This window comes from Nicotiana tabacum, chromosome 8 (assembly GCF_000715075.1).
Source record: "Nicotiana tabacum cultivar K326 chromosome 8, ASM71507v2, whole genome shotgun sequence".
Taxonomy (NCBI): Eukaryota; Viridiplantae; Streptophyta; class Magnoliopsida; order Solanales; family Solanaceae; genus Nicotiana; species Nicotiana tabacum.
In genome coordinates, this window is record NC_134087.1 from 109,576,930 (window position 1) to 109,588,796 (window position 11,867).

The following is an 11,867-nucleotide window of genomic DNA, read 5'->3' on the forward strand; positions in this document are numbered from 1 at the left end:
ATATCAAGTATAACTTCTTGTAAGTCTCTATTTAATTTAATCACTTTAAGAATAGTGATCAATACCTTATCATCAAAAAACATGGTATAATAATTCATAATCTATTCTAAATATTCCCGGGATAGAAAATCCGGAAGGGAATTATCAATTCCTTTTTTGTATTGTATTTCAAAATCGAAAGGTGCTAGCTGAGCCTGCCATCTAGCAAATATTAATTTTGAAGCATCGTGCTTAAAATCTTTGTCAAACATGTATTTAACAGATTGAGCATCAGTTTTTATCAAAAACTTTTGGTTGTATAAGTCGTCTTGAAATTTTAATACACACTTAACAATTGTTAACATTTCATGCGCCACAGTAGCGTATTTCTTCTGGGCTTCGGTCCATTTACCAGAGTGAAATCTTATTAAGTATTCACTCTTATTATTGGGATTTACTTGTTTCAAAATCCCTCCATATCCAACATTAGACGCATCTGTTTCGATAATCTTTTGCCAAGTAGGATTGGCAAGGGTTAAACAAGGTAAAGATTTAACACGCCCTTTAATACTTTTGACTAACTCAGTATGTTGGTTAGTCCAAGGGTGTTTATGATCTTTCTTCAGCCGATCGTATAGAGGGGCTAGATCTCGTGACAAACTTTTATAAAAAGGGGATATATAATTCAGACTTCCCAAAAATCTTTGTAATTGAGTCCTGTCAGTGATAACATCAGGAAATTTTGAGGCAAAATCAATAGATCTTTGTATTGGGGTAATTTTTCCCTGGCAAATATTATGACCTAGAAAACGAACATTTGTTTGGAATAGACTCATCTTAGATTTAGAAATTACTAAACCGTTTTGTATAACAATTTTCTTGAAAATATCAAGATGCTTGATATGCATCTCCAAAGTTTTGGAAAATACTAATATGTCGTCAATATATACGATGATAAAATTCAAATATGGGTTAAAAATATCATTCATAATTTTTTGAAATTCAGAAGGGGCATTTTTTAAACCAAATGGCATAACATTCCATTCATATTGCCCAAATGGAACATTGAAAGTAGTTCTATAAGTATGCTCTTTAAATATTTGAATTTGCCAATAACCAGATTTTAAATCAAATTTTGAAAATATATTGGCGTCATATAACCTAGATAGCAAGTCCCTTTTATTAGGGATAGGATACCTAATCCATTTTAGATGTTTATTTAATGGTTTATAATTTATAACTAAGCGAGGAATACCTCGTTCCTTTTCTGCCGCATTATTAACATAAAAGGCAGAACATGACCAAGGAGATTTTGAGGGTTTTATCAAACCCTTTTGTAACAAACTATCAATCTCGTTTTTGCAGAATTCAACTAGCTCAGCATTCATCTGGCAAGGTCGAGATTTAGTAGGAATATCATCCTCAGAGAAGGTTTCTTCGTATGGAAGAGTTACAATATGCCTTTTCCTGTTCCAAAAGGCACTAGGGTGATCGACGCAAACATCAACGGCCATTTTTTCAGCAATCAATTTAATCTTCTGCTGAACTTTTGCAGATTGTATAGTATCGAATATATTCATACTAAGAATTTCTAATTGTAATGAATCAACATGCCTTTGTTTCATATTAATCAAGGCATTAATATCTCTAGTTACGGGATCTGTAACAAAGGAATATCTTATCTTTTTATCTTGATAAGTAGCAGAAAAACCATGTTCATCTATATTATTAAACGGATAAATAGCATTAATAAAAGGTGTTCCAAGTATGATTGAAGGGTATAACTGGTTTTTTACCAAAAAGAAGAAATGTGGAATACAGACTTTATTCTGGCAAATATTAGTATTAGGCAATTTGTACTCTATATCTAAAGCATGACCAGAAGCGGATTTCACCAAATGAGTAGTCTTTTGAAAATATCTAGTAGGAATCAATCCTTCCTGAATGCAGCTTACATCTGCACCACTATCAATCATAGCTATATCAGTTATAGAAAAATTATTATCAATCAAAATAGTACATTTAATATACCATTTGTGTGCAGTAATAATTTGCATCATACCTAAAAATAAATCAGATTTTTCATCAGAAATTTCTTTTCCTTTATCATTAGAAAAATCAGAAAATCCTTTAGTCGAAGATTCAGGTAGAGAATTATTTTTCTCAATTTGAGTAATACAGTGATCGCAAATCATTTGATTTTGCTTAAGAGACTTAATATCTCTTTTCAAATTTTCGATTTCTTCTTTTAAATCATCAAAAGAAGTATCTCGACTAGGAGTACTGGACTTTTGATGTCTTCTATTTATTTCAGATAAAGAATATGGTGCAAAGTGTTCAAATTCGTTTTTGTATTTTTCAACAGATTTTGAACTACTAGAACTTGAACTTGCAGCTAAAGTAATAATTTTTTCACGAAGTTTTTCATCAGTAACTTCTTTTAAAAGTTCTATTACATTGTCAGATGTAATAGTTTTTATATTAAGATCATCAAATTGTGATTTCAATTTATAAAATTCGTCACTATCACAAGCACAAATATCACCTTTGCATGTAGTGCAAGAAATATCAACATTTTTATTATTATCAGAAAAATCAATTAACTCAACTTATAGAACTGCTTTCAATGTTCCATTTGGGCAATATGAATGGAATGTTATGCCATTTGGTTTAAAAAATGCCCCTTCTGAATTTCAAAAAATTATGAATGATATTTTTAACCCATATTTGAATTTTATCATCGTATATATTGACGACATATTAGTATTTTCCAAAACTTTGGAGATGCATATCAAGCATCTTGATATTTTCAAGAAAATTGTTATACAAAACGGTTTAGTAATTTCTAAATCTAAGATGAGTCTATTCCAAACAAATGTTCGTTTTCTAGGTCATAATATTTGCCAGGGAAAAATTACCCCAATACAAAGATCTATTGATTTTGCCTCAAAATTTCCTGATGTTATCACTGACAGGGGTTGAAAGGGTTAAGATTAACCCTCAAACAAATATTGTTCAAGATAATGACAATATTTCAGATAAGGATATTCCTTCTTTATCCGAGATGGATTTCGACCCCAATAATATTTAATGATTCCACACCAAATTGATTTTTGCCCCGGTTCTCGGGCCCGTATTTATATTCAAAAGGAATTTTTTAGTGAAAAATGGAACCAGTTTAAAACATGGTTTTTTGATACTTATAGTAAAGATGATTTAAATAATATATCTTAAGAATTTTATGAAGCTTGTGCCTTGCATAATCAAATTATGTATTTTGTTCCTTGGTTTATAACAACTTATTTACCTCTTTATATAAAGGTATTAGAAAGATCTTATAAAGACGGGAGTGGTAATATTACTAAAGCAATTTATCCTCCTCAGGCTCCCTTTATTTTACCTAATAATACTGGTATTACTTTCACTGCCTTTCAAAAATTTATTGATGATAATGTGGCAGCTATTAGTATTGCAGAAATTAATAAATTGATTTCTCAAAACAATTATTTGGGTTTATATGTTAAAATTTTAGGAGAACATATTGTTTCTCTTGATAAAAAACTTGATGATTTGACTATTTTAATAAAAGAAATGGGTACTAAGAAAGGACCAACTGATATTGCCTCCACTTCAGGAAGTAAAACAGTTGATCAAAACATTCTTACTCATATTCAAAGACCTCCTGAGATTCAGGATTTTAAATTTTAATCTCTTGATGACTTAGCTCAGCTTTTAGATAAAAAGCTTTCTGGTTTAAATATTAGACCTATTGATTTATCAAAAAATTTTGCTGATAAAATGGAGACCGTTTCTGATTATAAAACTGAGACTTGGTCAGAGTTTAATAAACTCAAAGGGATTGTTAAACAAAATCATAGGTATGCTGATAAACCAAGAATGCAGACCTATTATTATCCTCGTCCTACTCCTCAAGATGTGTTGATTGAGGAACGAGATTGGAATCAGACTAATACGTCTTATAACGGTTCCGAAATTTATGAATGGAATCTTGATGGTCTAACTGATAGACAATTAACCATTCTCGTACACAGAATGCTTATGTATTCGACTATCTGTAAAAGTGTTAAAAATACAGATAGAACTATTTCCAAAATGATTATTGCAGGATTTACTGGCCAACTTCGTGGCTGGTGGGATAATCATTTATCTGTAGAGGAAAAGGCTTTCGTTATAAATGCTACAGCAACCGACGAAGGTGTTGATAACATAGGAATGGCTCTAGTAGTGGGTAGAGAAGATGCAGTTTATACCCTTATACTTACAATTTTAGAGCATTTCAATGGTAGATTTATCTCAAATCATCAGACCGTCCGAACTTTACTTAATGGACTTAGATGTAAGACCCTTAGTGAATTTAGATGGTATAAAGATACTTTTATGAGTAGAGTTATGGAACTACCCGAGAATAGATATGAACACTGGAAAGCCAAGTTTATAGACGGCCTCCCTTCCTTGTTTTTCCGTATAACCTAATTCCGGAGTCCATTTATGGATCCAGGGGATTGAAAATTCAATAAAGAAGTAGATTTGATCAATTTTTTCTAGGTAGCAGATATGATTTGCGTGATATAACTCTGTTAAGAACGGCGAAGCTTTTGTCCATTCTTTGTATAACTTTAGAAATGGTTCGGGCAAAATCTTGGTAGTAGGACCGTGGTATGACCACCAGTTTAAAAACCAGTTAGGGATAGGTCCTGTAAATACCTTTGCGCATACTTTGATAAACCAAGTATGCTTATGTCTCTCATTGTTATAATAAAGCACCCTATCAAATGCTTGAATATAATCCCAATAAGTGAAATTCATAGGTGATTTATTAAGGCTTATCTGCCTTTCTTTCATTGTTGAAATACCCCATTCTTCAACAGATATAATCTGTTTGATAATGACTTTTGAAAAGTTATAAACATTTTCATTCGTGTTATAACCCAAAAAGTGCTGGAATTCTGCACTACCTGTACTGATCAGGATAGTTTCATAATAGGTGCGGGTTTTATATGATTCACCCGGATAGTATAATCCATTAATCAGATATCTCTGAAATATTTTCCACGGTTCTTCTTTTCTCTAAATCTCAGAGTTTTCAAGGAGAAATATCATTTCTCTCTTTGGTAACTTTTTATATGACTTGATATCGTCATTGTCTTCCTCTTTAGCAATTGAAGCAAAAGTATCACTTTGCTTTTTGTATGCTAAATAAGCCTGCAGATGTCCATATAACGGACTATCTTCTGGAATATCTTCCAGATGTATAGAATGTCCTGAGGATTCTCCTGTATGCGGCAGGTAAATGTGTAATAGATATGAAAGATTCAACATAGATATGAAGCTTTTGGAATGGATCTGGGAGAAACAAGTACTAAAAGTACTAGACTTGAAGAGGTAGATATACCTCAAAACCTTGATTTATTAAATAAATGGACAATTCCTAAAGTTTCTATAAAAACCATTTATGATTATGGTTGGTTTGATAAACTTTCTTCTAAACAATTGATAAAAATGACTGAACAGTCTTTAGCATTAAATTCGTCTGAACAGACTATTCATTTGTTAAACAAGCATGATATAGATTTATATAAACATCATTACCATTATGTGCATATTGGTATGGTTCAAATTGCATTTAAACCGGGTTAATCTTAACCCTTTCAACCCTTTTAACCTTTTGATCAGGCTTATCACTAGCAATAGTGTGTAAAGAAGCTGCACGATTGCGAGCTGGACCGTAAACTGGTTCAACAGGGGAAATATGTTGAATAGCAGGTAGAAGTCTATGATTAGAAAATGAATGTCTATTATAAATAGTAGACTTATCATCAAATTGAATACAAATCCTACCATCTGGATTTTGAGTAACATGCGAAAATTTAGTATTTGACAAGTCGTTAGTAATCTGACTTGGGGATATGACTGAATTTAAAGTCCACGTAGTTGGAAAATTAATTTCCTCCCACCTGATATGTATTTTTTAATAATAGGGAAGAGGCTTGGGACATTAGGATATACTCGAATCCTTTATGGAGAAATTGGGGAAAACTTCATACGAATAGATACATTTTAGGTTAGAGAGAATCTCAAGAGAGAGACATAAGGATATGTTTTAGGCATGAAAATTTCAAAGAAAGTATACAATGATACATAGTATATGTATATACTATACTATGTATAATATATTTGTTAATAATATTTCTTTTTTTTTCCATTTCAAGGTATAACCACCTAGGAGGAAGTCACGACCCTAGATCTTTTATCATTTGAAAAACAACAACAAAAAAATCAACATACCCAGTAAAATCCCACTAATGGGGTCTGGGGAGAGTAGAGTGTATGCAGACCTTACCCCTACCCCGAAAAGGGTAGAGAGGCTGTTTTTGGGAGACGCTCGGCTAAGAGACAATAGATCTGTGACAACAAATGTATATATCATAAAAGAAACAAGAGAAAAGGCATAACAACAAAAGATGCCAGAAATAAAATAACAACAACGAATAAGTGAATGGACAATACACAAAACTATGCAAAACAACAATGTGAACATACCATAGACCGCTAACAAACCTAAACAAAACTCTACCAGACTACCTGGTACAAAGAGGGAGGAACTCTCGACTATCCCCTAGCCTACCACCTTAATACTTGACCTCCACGTGTTCCTATCAAGAGCCATGTCCTTGGAAATCAGAAGTCGCGCCATGTCCTACCTAATGACCTCGCCCCAATACTTCTTAGGCCGCCCTCTGCCTCTTCTCATACCTGCCAAAGTCAACCGCTCAGACCTCCTAACCGGTGCATCTAGGCTTCTCCTCCGCACGTGTCCATACCATCTAAGCCGTGCTTCCCACATCTTGTCGTCCATGGGAGCCACACCCACCCTCTCTCGAATATCTTCATTCCAAATTTTATCCAGCCTAGTGTGCCCACACATCCATCTCAACATCCTTATTTCTGCTACTTTCATCTTCTGGATATGTGAATTCTTGACTGGCCAACACTCAGCTCCATACAACATGGTCGGTCTAACCACCGCTCTATAGAACTTACCTTTGAGTTTCGGTGGCACCTTCTTGTCACACAAGACTCCAGATGCTAACCTCCATTTCATCCACCCTACCCTAATACGGTGCATAAAATCCCCTTCGATCTCCCCATCTCCCTGGATAATTGACCCTAAGTACTTAAAACTTTCTCTCTTGAGGATGACCTGTGAGTCAAGCCAGACTTCCACATTCGCTTCCCCCGTCACGTCACTAAACTTACATTCCACAAATTCCGTCTTAATCCTACTCAACTTGAAACCTTTAGACTCCAGAACTTGCCTCCATATCTCCAGTCTCATATTAATGTTGCCTTGCATCTCATCAATCAGAACTATATCATCAGCAAGTAATATACACCATGGCATCTCTCCTTGAATATGGTGTGTTAGTGCGTCCATCGCCAGAGAAAATAAGAACGGGTTGAGCGTAGATCCTTGGTGTAACTCCATAACCACCGGAAAAGGCTCTGAGTCACCTCCCACAGTCCTAACCTGAGTCATAGCTCCATCATACATATCCTTTATCGCCCTAATGTAAGACACCAGCACACCTTTCACGTCCAGACACCTCCAAAGGACTTCTCTAGGGACCTTGTGATATGCCTTCTCTAGGTCAATAAAAACCATATGCAAATCCCTCTTCCTATCCCTATATAGTTCCACCAACCTCCTGATAAGGTGGATAACTCCCATAGTAGAACGACCCGACATGAAATCGAACTGGTCTTCTGATATAGACATCGCCCTCCTTATCCTCCCTTCCACCACCCTCTCCCAAACTTTCATAGTATCACTTAGTAACTTGATACCCCTATAGTTGTTACAATTCTGGATATCCCCTTTGTTCTTGTACACCAGAACCATTGTACTCCAACGCCACTTATCATCCATCCTCTTTGTCTTGAAGATATCATTAAATAACCCAGTCAGCCACTCCAAGCCTGCTCTACCCGCATATCTTCAAAACTCTAATGGAATCTCGTCTGGTCCGGTCGCTTTGCCCCGACTCATCTTAACCATCACACCCACGACCTCCTCAACCTTAATGCGCCTACAATACCTAAAATCTCAGTGACTCTCGGAGTGCCCCAATTGCCCTAACATGATGTTTCCATCCCCTCCTTCATTCAGAAGTTTATGAAAGTACGACTGCCGTATTTGCCTAATCTGGGCCTCTTCCATCAATACTCGATCGTCCTCGTCTTTGATGCACCTCACTTGATCCAGGTCGTGAGCCTTCTTCTCTCTCGCTTTGGCTAACCGAAATATCTTCGTCCCCACCTTTACCCCCAAGTTCCTCATAATGCCGACCAAAAGCAGCAGTCTTAGCTTCTGTGACCGCTAATTTCGCCTCCTTCCTAGCCTCATTATTTCTTTCTCTGTTCGCTCTCCTCTGAGGTATACTACTAATAAATAACGAATATAATATAAACTTATATGACATTGGTATAATATATACACACACATACAATAATATATTATTTAAAAACTTGGGAGAAGTAAATACATTTTGCTGATTGGGTGATAAAGAAGAAGCAAATTTGGGGAAACAAATATACAAATTTACCCTTGCAAATCTTCTTCGTAAATTCATCCCTGCCGTGCTTTTTTTCAGAAATTCTTTTATCTTCCTTTTTTTCCATATGAAACTTTTTGATAATTAGAATTAGGGTGATGGCTAGCATGCGATGTTGGTGCACCAGAACTATGATATATTAACAAAAAATTAGTTCTTTCAACAGATTATTCTGAAATTTCTTCAATCCGAACATTGTCTCTACCAACACTGTCCACGATTTTCTGAGCAGTGTATTTTTTTATGCATTTTGACCTACATAGAATATATGGGACGAAGAAAGGGGGATAAATGCTTGTGACATACTGAAATATCTTTTACTGGAGAAATTGTGGGGGGGGGGGGGAATTGATAGTTATAGGTGAGAGAGAATCAGAAAGAGATATCTTTTAAGTGAGAGAGAATCTCAAGGGAGAGATTTTAGGACATGAAAAGTTGTACATAATTTAATTAAAAAGGTAAGATTTTAAAATAAATTGTACTAAAAGTAATTTTTTTAAGCAGTTGTAGGAAATATAAATAAGTCTTTAAAGGGTTGTATTCTATGTAAATTCTTCTTTCCAAATGCAGAAAAGCTAAAAAAATTCCTCGGCAAGGTTTTGAACTATGTTTATGATGTAAAATGTATAACAATTAAATTTGTATGCAGTTTAAAGGATATGTGGTTTAATTTAAACACAAATGATCAAAGAACAGTAAATACTTGAATTGAAATAAGATGGAATGATCAAACTAAAGTGACACAGTAATTAAGCATTGCGTTTAACGATCAGTCTCGATTGAGCCGTCAAGATAGAGCTCAGTTCTAAATAAATTTTATTGCCTTGCTATGTGTGCAAAGCCAGTGCGAAAAATAAAGGGGCCCTCCTATTTATATAGTGGAGGATATTTAACCCTAGTATAAGTCTAAATGAAGTAAAAATCCTTTCATTCCCTTTTTCCCATGAAAATAAGATCCGCATCCAATATTGAGCGTGATCCGCTGCAATATCCGGCTAATGGCGGATATTGCGGCTTCTCATTTGTCTCCTCCAATCGCCTTTCCTTTACCCTTGATTCTTCATCTCACTCGAGCTTGATTCCCTCCGGGTTCGACCATGCTCGAGACCCGTTATATTATTCGTCCATTTTTAGTTTTGATCTGTGGGTATCTTTATGCTTACCCGAGCTAGTAATAAGTAATGACGTCCCTCGTTTCAAAACAGGAGATCGAGGATAACTCTATCACCGATTTTACTAGTATGCAGATAGTCCCCTCACTTCTCGGAGAGAAGATTATAGGAGCGATGAGAAGTGATCAATTGGCCATGGTTCCTTCTGTCGTAAGTCATGCACAAGCTGACGAACCGAAACATCCCATTAGTCACGTCGCACTAACTTTGGACACGCATCAGTCGTCGGTTGAGCACCCTTGGCGGTTACCGAATTCGAAATGTCTCGCAATCATTATTCTTTCCCTATAAAAGCTTTGATTTCTCATTTTCACTTTTTTTACTTTCTAACTTCAAATTTCCTTAAGTTACCTTCGAGCTTTTGTTGATCCTTCATACCCCACTCCTCTAACCTTCACAACTTGTTCTTCATATCTTTATAGTTCATCTTCCAATTTTCATACTTTATCTTCAAATCTTCATATCAAATCCCCCGATATTCATATTCTCAGATAGAGATGGCGAAGACCTCATAATTAGTACCTCAAAAGGTTTGCCAAAGACCACCAAGCTTTGGGAAGTCGTCGATACTGTGATATCGACCTGGTCTTCCAAACCCTCTGCCTCTATACAGCCCATTGCAGAAGTTGATGCAGAGAAGGAGGAGAAAACGAAGAAGAAAAAAAGATCCTCCGACTCCTCAGACGCTCTTGCTGAGGTCAAGAAAAAAATAAATATCGTGCTCTAGGTCAATAAGAGCACCAATAAAAAGACTTCGAATGCCCGGGCCCGATCAGTCATTGCATTGCCTTGATGTCGTTAACCACGGTGATATCGTCTATGGCCTTTATATTATTCGGATTGATCTCTAATCCCCAGTTATATCATGAAACCTAGGAACTTTCCCGAGCCGACTCCGAAGGCACACTTCTCTGGGTTCAACTTCATATTGTATTTCCTTAGTATGTTGAAGGTTTCCTGCAAATGCCTCAAATGGTCCTCTGGCTGCAGGGACTTAACTAACATGTCATCAATATACACCTCCATTGATTTTCCTATTTGTTCCTCGAACATTCGATTAACTAGGTGTTGGTATGTGGCACCAACATTTTTTAACCCAGAAGGCATTACATTATAACAATAATTGCCGAACCTAGCTATAAAAAAGTTATCTGTTGGTCCTCCAGGTTCATCCACATTTGGTTATACCCAGAATAGGCATCGAGAAAGCTCAGCATATTATGCCCCGTCGTTGCATCGATCATTTAGTCAATGTTAGGCAAAAGAAATGAGTCATATAGAAATCCTTTATTCAAATCCTTATAATCTATACATATTCTAAATTTATTTTCCCTTATATGTACAACCACTAGAATATCACGGTAGCATGGTATCACTATGCTCAGGTATACCTCTCTATCTGGCAGATGCACGAATATTATAACTTGTTCCAGTTCCTCGATTGTTGACTTGGTTGTGTTGGTGTCATTAGGTTCCACGAAGGATCTTGGAACCCCGAAGTCATCTTTCTCAGCTGTTGGATGTTCCTCCCATTTTTTCGGCTCGGTCGGGTTCGAAACATGTGATTGCTATTTGGTGTCTTTCTCTTCGATTGGTCCCTTATCATTTGATGACGTGATTATAGGTACCGGGATCACTTCCTCGACAGCGAACATCTCCTTTGCAGTCGGTTGTTCCTCTTGAACCATTTTGATTTGATCTGGGGTTGGAAATTTCAACACTGTGTGCAAGATCAATGGTACCGCCCTCCTGCTATGAACCCATAGTATTCCGAACAAGGCGTTTTACCTTATGTACCCTCGATCACATAGAACTTTGATTGTTGAGTGGTTCCCGCCATGTTGATCGATAGGGAAATTTCTCCTTTTGTTGTATCGCATGCCATATTGAATTCGTTCAGCACCCAGGCTGCTGGAACGATCTGGTCTAATAGCCCTAGCTGGTCCATAACTCTCCATCAGATGATGTTGGCCGAGCTACGTGGATCAATTAACATACGCTTAACTCGAGATTTATTAATAAGTATAGATATTACCAATGCATCATTATGAGGTTGGATGATGCCCTAAGAATCCTCATCACT